We start from the raw sequence: 11,298 nt of genomic DNA on the forward strand, positions 1-11,298 counted from the left end.
ATCAAGACCAGCCTGCATGGGAAGACAGTGATATTTTTCTTGTAGCTTATTCACTTTTGCATCATGAAGTCAGGGAGGGAGAAGAGATCTTAAATGAGTTCCTGCTTTTCTCTAGAATGTGGATTCTAGAAGTAAGTGCTTCCTATAGCATGTCAATTATGGGACCTCAAAATTCTTCCTGTGGCTGGTTTATACCCCTTAGCCCTACTTTTCACTTTTTATAAAAAAGTGGTTAGTGCATCAATTCATTTATTAAAACAGGTTTATATCAGTTGATTCACCTTGATGGGGACCTGTAAAAATACAAAATAAAAAAAATTGAACTAAATAGAATCATGGGAAGTCGAAGTGTGCACATAAAATTCAATGTTTTTATCACATCTTAAAAAAAAATGAGCTGTATCAAGAGAGCAGACCTAGATAGATCATGTAACCATTTAACCCATTCTAGCTGACTAATGCAGTAGGTTTCAATGCTAACTGCATAGGGAAGGAGATTCTAAAAGATATAAATTTCCAGATTCCATGCCCAGAGATTCTGATTCAGCATTATGTAATAGGGCCTCTGATGTTCTGAACTTTCCCCAAGTGATTATAATGTGCAGCCAGATTTGAGAAATGCTCTTCTGTACCCCAGTCTGCCTACTCATTAGGGTCATCTGGAAACTTACAAGTGCCTCAGTCCAACCCCCCACCCCAAATATTCTCATTTAAATATGTTGGGGGAGAGCATATTTTACTCCAGGTGTTTCTACATAAAGTCAGTTCCAGAGTCAATGAACTGATTCGTGGCTCCCAAACATTAGAATCATCTGGAGAGGTTGTTAACACAGGCTGATGGATCCCTTCACCAGAAACCGATTCAGTAGATATTGATGGAGCCTGATAATTGACATGTCTAATAAGTATGAAGGTTAAATTGTTGCTGCTGGGCTAGAGATCTCAGTTTGAAAACCACTAAAGTAAAAATCATTCATGTAAAAGATATCTCCAAACAGAAGATTAGAGTCTTTTTGTAAATACATCCAAATACTTCATCTAGCATTAAGACAATCTATCTGGTTTCTGAAGAAATGTTGTGATAAATTCCAGTCCTAGGGATTTGTAATTGACAAACTTACTATTTGAAGTTAGGATGATCAGTGAATCCATATTAACTCTGCTAGTTACCAAGTAATTCCTTCACTTTCTACATTCCTCCCACCAAAAGAATGATTTATTATTCTCTAACTTCAGCTCAGAAGAAAGCTAGCAAAATAATTGCTAAGAATCCCTAATTTGATTTTCTGCTACTAAGGGTTAAGGTCCAGTGACCCACAGTAATTCTTTAAAAAATCATATAAACAATAAAAGCAGGAAGCGCTGATAAGATGCCACTGTAGCTATCATATAATAAAACTGAAGTTGAGGTTGGGTTAGTCCATAGTGTGAGAGAACACCTTCTACTAAGCACAAAAGAAAACAAAATGTCACATTTTATTCTTTCAGTGGTTGTAAAGGGAAAAAGATATTTTGAGGAACAGGATTAATAAAACATTAAAATAACTAGGAAGAAAGGCTGATAATTAAAGATGTACTGTAATTCAAACCCAGCCTGCACAATAGCTCTTCTCTTTTGACTAGGCTTCTTTTTAATTACAGAAATAACAGTTCTTCCTGGATCAGCTCTCTCCTGCCTGTCATCTCCAACAGACACAAAGCCAGTTTTTAAAGCACCAAATCTCCAAAAATGATTCATGCTTTCCGCCTCCATTTCTCTACCAACCTAGCTCCTCCGGAAGATGTAAAAGGACAGTTAGACCATCTACTAGTAGAATATCTCCTATAGTTCAGGTACGGCCACACCATATTGTTTCTGGCTGAGTCTCTCAACCAGGGTATATGGTCTCTAAGGGAACCAGTGAGAGAACAGCTAGGACCTCACTGGAAAGCAGTGGGCAAATAAAAATCTTTCCCTAAAGGCAGATGGCCATTGCTAGGCTTAATTCACAAAAAACTTTAAACTGATAAAAGGATATTTTGGAAAAATAAAAAAAGCAACTTGCTCTAGATTTTCATTATACAAAAGACTTTAATCGGGGCGACCAAAGTGTTGTCAGTGAATCAAACGGGAGGATATTTTCAACCAGGGCAGTGTAATTGACACTTTTTATATTAAAGTTTGAAATTTGAAGACAGATATTTTGCTTATTCAATTCTTTACCTAAAATGCATTATTTTGCCTATAATTTAAGATCTGGCTATAAAGTAAGACCGCTACATTCGCAATACTTGTGCTTAATTAATTCCACCATTGTGTGCTTAATCATGGGCATATTACTTTGGGTTCCCTTGGGATGTGATGAAAGACAATGCATGGAAAAAACTAAAGGAATAAATAACAGACATCTTAGAAAACAAGGTGTAAAATGCAAGGTAATTTTAAAATAAGAAAATCTGCATTATTCTTTAAATGAATGGATGCATAAAATAAAAACCACAGTGCCCCCTAACTGGATGGAAAATTGATGTTTTCAAATCTGTTTTATTGTTAAAGTACCCTCATAAAATCACAATGAGCATCACTATTCCCACTTGACAGATGCATAAGTAGTTGAGTCACACAGCGTGTTAGTAATGGAGCTAAGGCTTGAAATCATGTATTCTAATTTCAGCATTCATTATCTCTCTGTAAAGATAGTATCAGAATATAGAAAAGAGATCTTAAACTTAAATGCAATTTCGTATTCCATGTTAATTTTCTCAACAAGTTAAAAAAACTTAGAAATAATGTCTATAAAGCATGTTGCTAAATGCCTAAAACATAGAAGCATTTGTTCTTATTTTTAATATTTAATTTTTAAGACCAAAATTTTCATATTCTATTAATTCTTATTCAGGGATTGGCATGAATATTGCTAGGTCTCAAATAACCCATTGTTCATTCAATAACCATTGAGAATCTGCTCCCTCCAGGACAAGGTTCTAGGTTCTATAGATAGAATGGTTAGCTAGAGAGATAACTGAGTTTTCATGTCATAGTATTAAGAGAAATGAGACTATAAAGGAGTAACAAGAAATACATTGTGAACAGAGATAATGTTAGCTGCTATAAAGAAAATATAAAGGTAATGTTATACTTTGATAATATTATAGAGAATGTCAGGAGGGTGAGATGAGAGCCAAATTTAGATTGGGAGGTGCTACAAGGATAATCTGAGAGGGTAACATTTGACATTAACTTAATGTTAATGTCATGTGATGGCTGAATTTGCAAAATATCTGCTAGTTCATTAGGCTAGGAGTTATCTATATGAAGGCCCCTGCAGGGAGGACATTTTAAGCAGAAACTAGAAAAGGCAGGAGTTAAAAGTCAGGAGTTTAGGACAAGCAATGGTGGTACAGAAGGACTCCATAGATGTTCCTTTAAAAAAACATACTTAACAATATTTACATATTTATGTGGGTGTACCAAAATCCTGTCAGTTATACACATAGGTATACATTATATCACAAATGAAACTTAAAACACAGTGGTGTTATAGTTAACAGAAAAAAAATTTATGTTAAAATTTTATCAGGCAACCTATTCCAAAACAAAGAGGAATGCCATTAGAACAGTCATTCTTGTGCCTGAGGCACTTTGGAAATTGGGTAGCCTGGGTTCTGGGTAGCAACAGAAGACTAAGAAAGCATAAGGCTTTCATTTCACTCAATTAAAAAAATAGACAAAGGATCTAAATAGACATTTTTCCAAAGAGATATTTTAATGGCCAATAAACACCTGAAATTAAGCTCAGCATTATCAGTTATTATGCAAATACAAATCAAAATCATAGTGAGACATCACTCTACACCCACTAGGATGAGTATAATGTAGTTTTTTTTAAAGTATAATAGTATAATAATAGGCATTAGTAGGGATGGGGAAAAATTGGTATCCTCATGCCCTCATCTTGTGGGGATGTAAAAAGGCATAGCTACTTTGGAAAACAGTCTGGCATTAATACCATATGTACTAGCATTTCCATTCCTAAGTATATAATCAAAAGAATTCTAGATGAAATATATGGCCACATAGACACTTGCATATAAAAACTTGTTGAATGTTCGTACTAGTAATATTTATAATAGTCCCAAAGTAGAAATGCAAATGTTCATCAATTGTGAATATATATGTTATATTGTATTATATATGGTAGTATATCCTTACAATGGAATATTATTTGGCAATAAAAATGAAATAGTGATATTTATATCATAAAGCTTAAAAACATGTTAAGTGAAGGAAGCCTGTTATAAAGGATTGCAGACTGTATGATATCATTTATATGAAATATCCAAAATAGGCAAATCTATAGCAATATAAGTAGACTGGTGGTTGTCTACGCATAGAGGGATGGAATGATTGAGCAGTGATGGTTAAGGGATATAGGTCTTCATTTTTGGTGATGATGAAAATGTTCTACCTTAAAATTGGTTGTCACTATGGCTGCATAACACTGTGAATATACTAAAAGCCATTGAATGATACACTTCATTTTATTATTTTTTTAAAAGATTTATTTATTTATTTATACAAGCACTGGGTACAGTCAGAAGCACGGGAGGGTGAAAGAATTCACCAGAGCCAGAGCGGGGAGCAGAGCAGGCAGAAGGACCGAAGTACACTGCTGAGGGGAGCAGCGGGCGGCAGGAGAGGTCTGCGGGCCATGTGGCACCCTCCTCCACTGGCCGGGGAGCAGCCAGGGATCAAACTGGTGCTGCACAGGCTGCGGGCAGTTTCGCAACCCAGTGCTCAACCGCTGCACCACCGGGGAGGCCCGAATGATACACTTTAAACAGGTAAGTGAATTACATCTCAATAAAAATGCTAAGAAAACAAACAAACAAAAACACTCTATTTAAAATGTTGTCTAGGATGAGTTCTGGATCCAGAAGAGATGGAAGAAACTCTCTTCTTCCTCCTTTACTCTTTCCTCAATTGATCTTCTCAGGTCTTATGACCCAGAACCCAAGTCACTGTGATGAGTAATTTGGAAGATAAAAAACTTTGGTTTGCCTTGCCTGAGATTCTAAATTCAGTTACAATACTTTGATGAGTCAGAGTATTCCGAGTTTTCAACATCTTATTGAGCAAAAGACTTTGGACACAGTCCTTCCATACGAGGACACTGAACGTTTTTTAATTTTATGTTCACTTTTGTTTCTATCCTCTTGCCTAGATTCTGAGGAAGGATTATCCTGAAACAGAGCAAACCCCAGGGGGGCAGGGGGACCAGATGGACCCCACTGGTGTGTCCTCAACTGTGTGCTTAAGAATACAGGACACAATGCAAAAGCAAACATAGGGGGAACAGGAGTAACAAAATATATTTCAGTAGGGAGTGAGAAAAGGGAGAGCTGGGGGTGGGGAGGAGGAGAGAATTTACAGGCTGGCACATGACAAGATGCCATCTGTCCTACCCCTCATAGTGTCCACTAATCAGAGACCGAGGGCCAAGCCAAAGCCATACGTGTCAAGCTGGCGGCTTCTCCAGACACCATACATCACTAGTGGTTTGGCTGTCAAAATCCCAGCAGTTTAAAACTGCCAAAAGCCTCAACTCTATCCCCTTTTCCTATCAGCCCTCCTGCCACTATAGGAGGGAACTCCACCTCCTACCATTGAATTGCTATGAGCATCAGAGATTGTTCCTCACTATTCCTATTATCATCCCACGTTTCTACACAGCAGCTCATGCCTTCAACGTCAGTAATTTGACCAGTGGATCAAAAAACACTGTTAACCATTATTTACTCTACTTCCATCTTTCCTTTTTTCATTTTCTAGAAAGATGGCTTTGAATACCTCTCCAAATTTGTAATTATTAGCTTAACTGGCTATGATAAAATTTATAAAGTCTTCCCATAGTAACTATCCACAGAATTAGATACACTGACTGTCTAGTTTTACAAAATAACCATTCCCTAAAATGAGTAGGTCCTGGGAATGTAGGGAATAGCATGGGAACTATAGATATTAATACTGTATTATATATTTGAGAGTTGCTCAGTGAGTAACATTTAAACATTCTCAACATAGGAAAAATTAATTTGTAAACTATGTGTGGTTGAAGATGCTAGCTAGGTTTATTGTGATAATCACATTATAAATATATATTAAATATGTATAATTATAAATAATATAATTATAAATATAAATATTAATATATTATAAATAATACTGATAAATATTTGCAATACAATATTTATGATGTAATATAAATAATATTTATAAATATATATTTACAATATAATATTTATAAATATTATAAATTTATACCAAATAGTTATGTTGTACACTTGAAACTGATAGGTTATATGTGAATTGTATCCCAGTAAAATTTTCACTTTAAAAGCAACTCTTCTTTTTTCAGTTTCAAAAATACATATTCTTCCAAAAGTACATTTAGACTAATCTAATCAGGCACACTAAATGGGTGGTGATTGTATCACATAAACAAGGCTGATTTAATATTTATACATAATTAAAGATTATTAACTTATCAATGAAAAGGACTGGTTTTTGATTCATCTGTATATGCTCTTGAATACTTTGAATAACATAGGCATATAAACAGGTGTTCAACATGAATGAATAAATGAGTGAATGAAAGACTGAGTTAGTACATTCTGTTTTTAACAGAGTAGAATTGTGCAGCTCTGGGTCCAAGACAAGATTCTCCTCTTTACACTTTGTGATGGTGCATACTGTATAATACTTCTAAGACACATTTGTAGATACAGTGGGCTACTTGTACTGTAATGGTTAAAAGCACATGGTACCTGGGAAAGCAGTAATATTAAAAACCATGTAGAATATTAGCTTATAGGCTAATATTCTAATATTAAAAACTATGTAGAATATTAGCTTATTGGTCACAGAGAAAGTTTGAATGTAGAGACAGTCATGAGAAAAAAATGCAAAGGAAGGTAAACTAAGGCGAATTTACCAGCTGAACATATTTTTGGTTAGGCTGAATATTTTGAAAAACTATTAGTAAAGAAGCCCAAATTCACTGCAAGCCATCATTATGGCATTATGTCTTCCTCTATAGGAACAGAAATATTTTTCTTGCTATTGTGAAATCTTGATAGTGGTAATTCACAAAGATGTAAAGTATGATTTAAAGAAAGGTCAAAAATAATTTATTCCAGCTGTGGCTTAAGGAGGCTAATTTGAATTTAAAAGTAAAGCCTAGTTCTTTCTCCTTTTCCTCTTGCCATACAAAAATTTAGTATTGCTGACTCCTAGCAATTAATTACATGATATCAGTAGAGCAGTCCAAAGAGATAATCAAAGGAAAAGAACAATTTATCAATGGTTTGAGAGGAATCATTGATTAGTTAATTGGAAAAGCATATGATTTCCACTGACTGTCCTGACCCAGATAGGGATAGTGTCCCTCAACATAGCACCGCAGTCACCTTCTTTGTTTCACTATCTCATCCAATTTTATGGTCATCTATGGATTTTTTTAAAGATTCATTTATTTATGTATACAAGACCTGGGGTGTAGGCCAGAGGTGTTGGGAGTGAGAGGATTCGCCAGAGACAGAGTAGGGAACAGAATAGGCAGATGTACTGAAATTCATTGCTGAAGGGAGCAGTGGGCGAGACAGGAAATGTCTGCTGCACCATGTGTGTCAGCTCCCTGGCAAGGGATTGAACGTATGCTACAGTGGCTGATGATAGCTTAATACCATTGTGTCTTTAACCCCTGCACCACCGTGGAGGCCCATCTATGGACTTTTGTTAGATCATTGTCATGCAACCATCCCAGGCCGGGTGGATTCATTTGTCAGTTTTTGCTGATGAAAAGAGCCTTTGCTAGATTTTGTCATCCTTTAATGCTGAGACAGAGCACCATCCACACAGGCAGGCAAAGAGAACAAGAGACTCCAACTCTGAAAGAGGCAGAACAGCAGCTCCACTGCTTAGCTCCCTTTACACGGTTAAGTGCCCACAGCCACACACCTGATACATGAGTGCAAATGCAAGACCCATCTGTTGTTTACCAGATGACCAATGGTGGAAAACACCATTTCAAAGTATGGGTTCTCTGCTGTGTGGAAGGTGAAAACATAACCTGATTCAGTCATTGTTTTATTTTTCTGACATTTAGTACTCTAGTGCTCACTGAGAGTCTCTTGTCTAGAAGCATGCACTTGATTACTAAGTGATGGAAAATACATGGGTTCTTTCTCTGAAAAACTTTACAGTCTGCTCAAGAAGAGCCATTCTTCTTCTTACTATTCATCACTTCATTATGTCTTCTCATTTTATCACTGACAACAATTTGTCAGTATTTTATAAAGTTGAACCTCCATTTTTTATACAACCTAGCGATTTTACCCCTAGGTAATTATCTAAGAAAAATGAAAACATGCCCACATAAATACTTGCAATGATTGTTTTTAAAAACTGTGTTTATAAGAAACTATAAACCAAATGTCTTATAAGAGGTGAATAAGCACATTGTTGTATATCCATACTATGGAGTCCTTTTCAGAAACAAAAAGGGATTTCTGATACACTCAAAAATGTAAATGAATGCCAGAAAAAATGAATAAAAGAAGGGATTTGTAGACTATGATTCTACTTATGTGAAATTCTACAACCAGGAAACCAATTTATAATGTCAGAAGTATATTGGTGATGGTCAAGCGCTGAGATTATGGTGAAGTGTTGGGTTCCAAGGAACATGAGGGACTTTATCACTAGGTAGTGGATGATTTAGTGTATATTTATCAAAAATCATTTAGCTGTACATTCAAAAATGTGCATTTGATTATATATAAAGTGTGTCTCAATAATACTGTTTTTTAAAAAATCCAGCCCAAAAACTCATGCCAGATCATCTTTGTCTTTTATGGACAAGGGTATGGGATTTCCTCCTTTTCTTTAGATTTGGTCCTCTCATTCTAAGAGAGGACCATGCAAGCATTTTTCATATAATGGAAAAAAGTATCCATATTTCAAAATCTTGAACACAAATTTCCATATAGATTTGCTCTATGACATATCACCCTGCCTATAATTTCTTTTCTTTTTTAAAGGAAGGAGTATTCGAGAAGACATCTGATCTTTTTCCCATCTACTATGTTAAAATAAAACACCCCTCAGACACAAGGTCCTCTACATGACTTTTTTTTTTTTACTGGAGAATTATAGGGGCCAAAGAGTGACTGTTTATGATCACTCAGCTGCCTCATCCTGACCTCTGGGTAGTAAAAGTTCAGCTTCTTTAGAACTTAGGGGATCATGTTACTTTTAGCATTTCCTCAGGGAACTGCAGACAACTCCTTGTTCTTTTTTGTTTCTCTGCTCTTGAGGACACTCCAGTAAAGCTAATATTGAAGACTTCCAAATTTACAGGCAGTCTGAGTAAGCAGGTTGTTGAAATGGTATGAAGGTAATTTTGTGTATGTTAATTAAAAAAAAAAAAACCCGAATACCCAGACACCAGGTCATGTTGCCCCTCTGCTGCTTAGTAAATTTAATTAAATTGACCTGTTCCTGGGAGAGGTTTTCTGCTTGAGTGTGGATAGTTAGTGCAGGTAACATTTACAAAACTCTGTTTGGATAGGTGTTCAATTAGATTTTCCAATTTAGGTTGTACTGAACTGATAAACATTTTTGAGTGATTTAGTGCATTTTGATTTTCAATTTTCTGAGTCGTGTTTTCAGGTACTATGGAGGCCAAAAGAACAAACTTGATGAATGAGTGAAATCAAAGAAGAAACAAAGAGTTCTAGAGGGTAAAAGAACCCAAAGTAAATATTCAAGGATTTTTTTTCTTCATTTATCTTTTAGTTACAATACCTACCGTTGTCATTCTTTCACTTACTCATCCTTAAGCACTCTGTCATTTATTCCTTCTTTGCTATTAAGTGCATACTAAGTGCCCAGGCCTTAAGAATACAGGGGTAGCAGTAACAGCAAACATTTTCTGAACTTGTTAGGTTTGGGCTACTGTATATATTTAATTGCTAATCCATAAGCCACTTATGGAAATGAGTAAAATTATATTTATTTTCTAGATAAAGAAAATGAGATTGAATCAGGAGTTGAACTCAAATATCACTAATTCAAAAACCCAAATTCATTTCACTCAATCATTCTCCATCCTAAATAAACCATAGTTTAGAAACAAATTGGAAAAGGTCTGTTAATAACCAGGAAAGTATAACAAACTGGGAACAGTGGACATCTAGGAAGTGAAGATTCTAGTCCTGGAGCAAGTAAACCAGACTTAGGATCTTAGAGAGAACTTTAACTATAGAAGATTCATGTATATTGGGCCTCCCTGGTGGTGCAGGCAGTTGAGCGCTGCACTGGGAAACTGTCCGCAGCCTCTTCAGTGCAGGTTTGATCCCAGGAGGCCAGCGAGAATCCCATATGGCGGGGCAGACCTCTCCTGTCTCACCCGCTGCTCCCATCAGCAGTGTATTTTATCAATCTGCCTGTTCTGTTCCCTGCTTGGTCTCTGGTGAATCCTCTCATCTCCCCCCCCCCCCAATCTGGCCTGTACCCTGTTCTTGTATAAATAAATAAATCTTTAAGAAAAAAAATCATGTATAAATCTCCAATAAAAGAAGGAATATATCAAATTATTGTTCTGACCCCTTCTTTTACTTCTAAACCTTTCTACTTCATTTTTGCTTTGAAAAATTATAAATGGTTGAGTTGATATTTAGAGATTCTAAATTTTTTTAAATTATTTTCTGCTTTCTTGCCTTTCTTAAACTCATCAATTATGTTCAACCATGAAAAAGAGGTGTTGGGCACTCAATCTGAGGCAAGTCAGATGCGAAACTGTCAACCAAGTCCAGATAACATCAAGTCACTGTGAGACTGGTGGCTTTTCTGCTCTAGTTTCTAACTTTCCATTTGGCATTGGTTCTTGAACATGACAATATAGTAATGTTCTCAGTTCGGCAATTTTAAAATATTTTAATCTTAATTAAAGAATAGAGAAAAACTTGTGTTTGCTGAGCTCAAATGCTCTCCAAGTGTGAGAAAACTATATCTCAGCTGTATGTCCTGTTACACAGTGTTCTTGGAACTTCTCATATGTCATTCTGTCTGTTCATGTGCAATCTGATAACTCACTACAATTAGCAAATGAAATATTTATATATGCTGCCACATAGTCCATATGTGCAAAATATTGTAAGATCCTCAGTAGATTTTAGTATCATCCTCTGTTATGTTAGTTTCTTGAAATAGACCTTATGGTTCCTTATGAAGTATGTGCCCCAAAGTATGCAATT

The sequence above is a fragment of the Talpa occidentalis genome, unplaced genomic scaffold (assembly GCF_014898055.3).
Source record: "Talpa occidentalis isolate TD23 unplaced genomic scaffold, MPIMG_talOcc4v2.1 talOcc4.4, whole genome shotgun sequence".
NCBI lineage: Eukaryota > Metazoa > Chordata > Mammalia > Eulipotyphla > Talpidae > Talpa > Talpa occidentalis.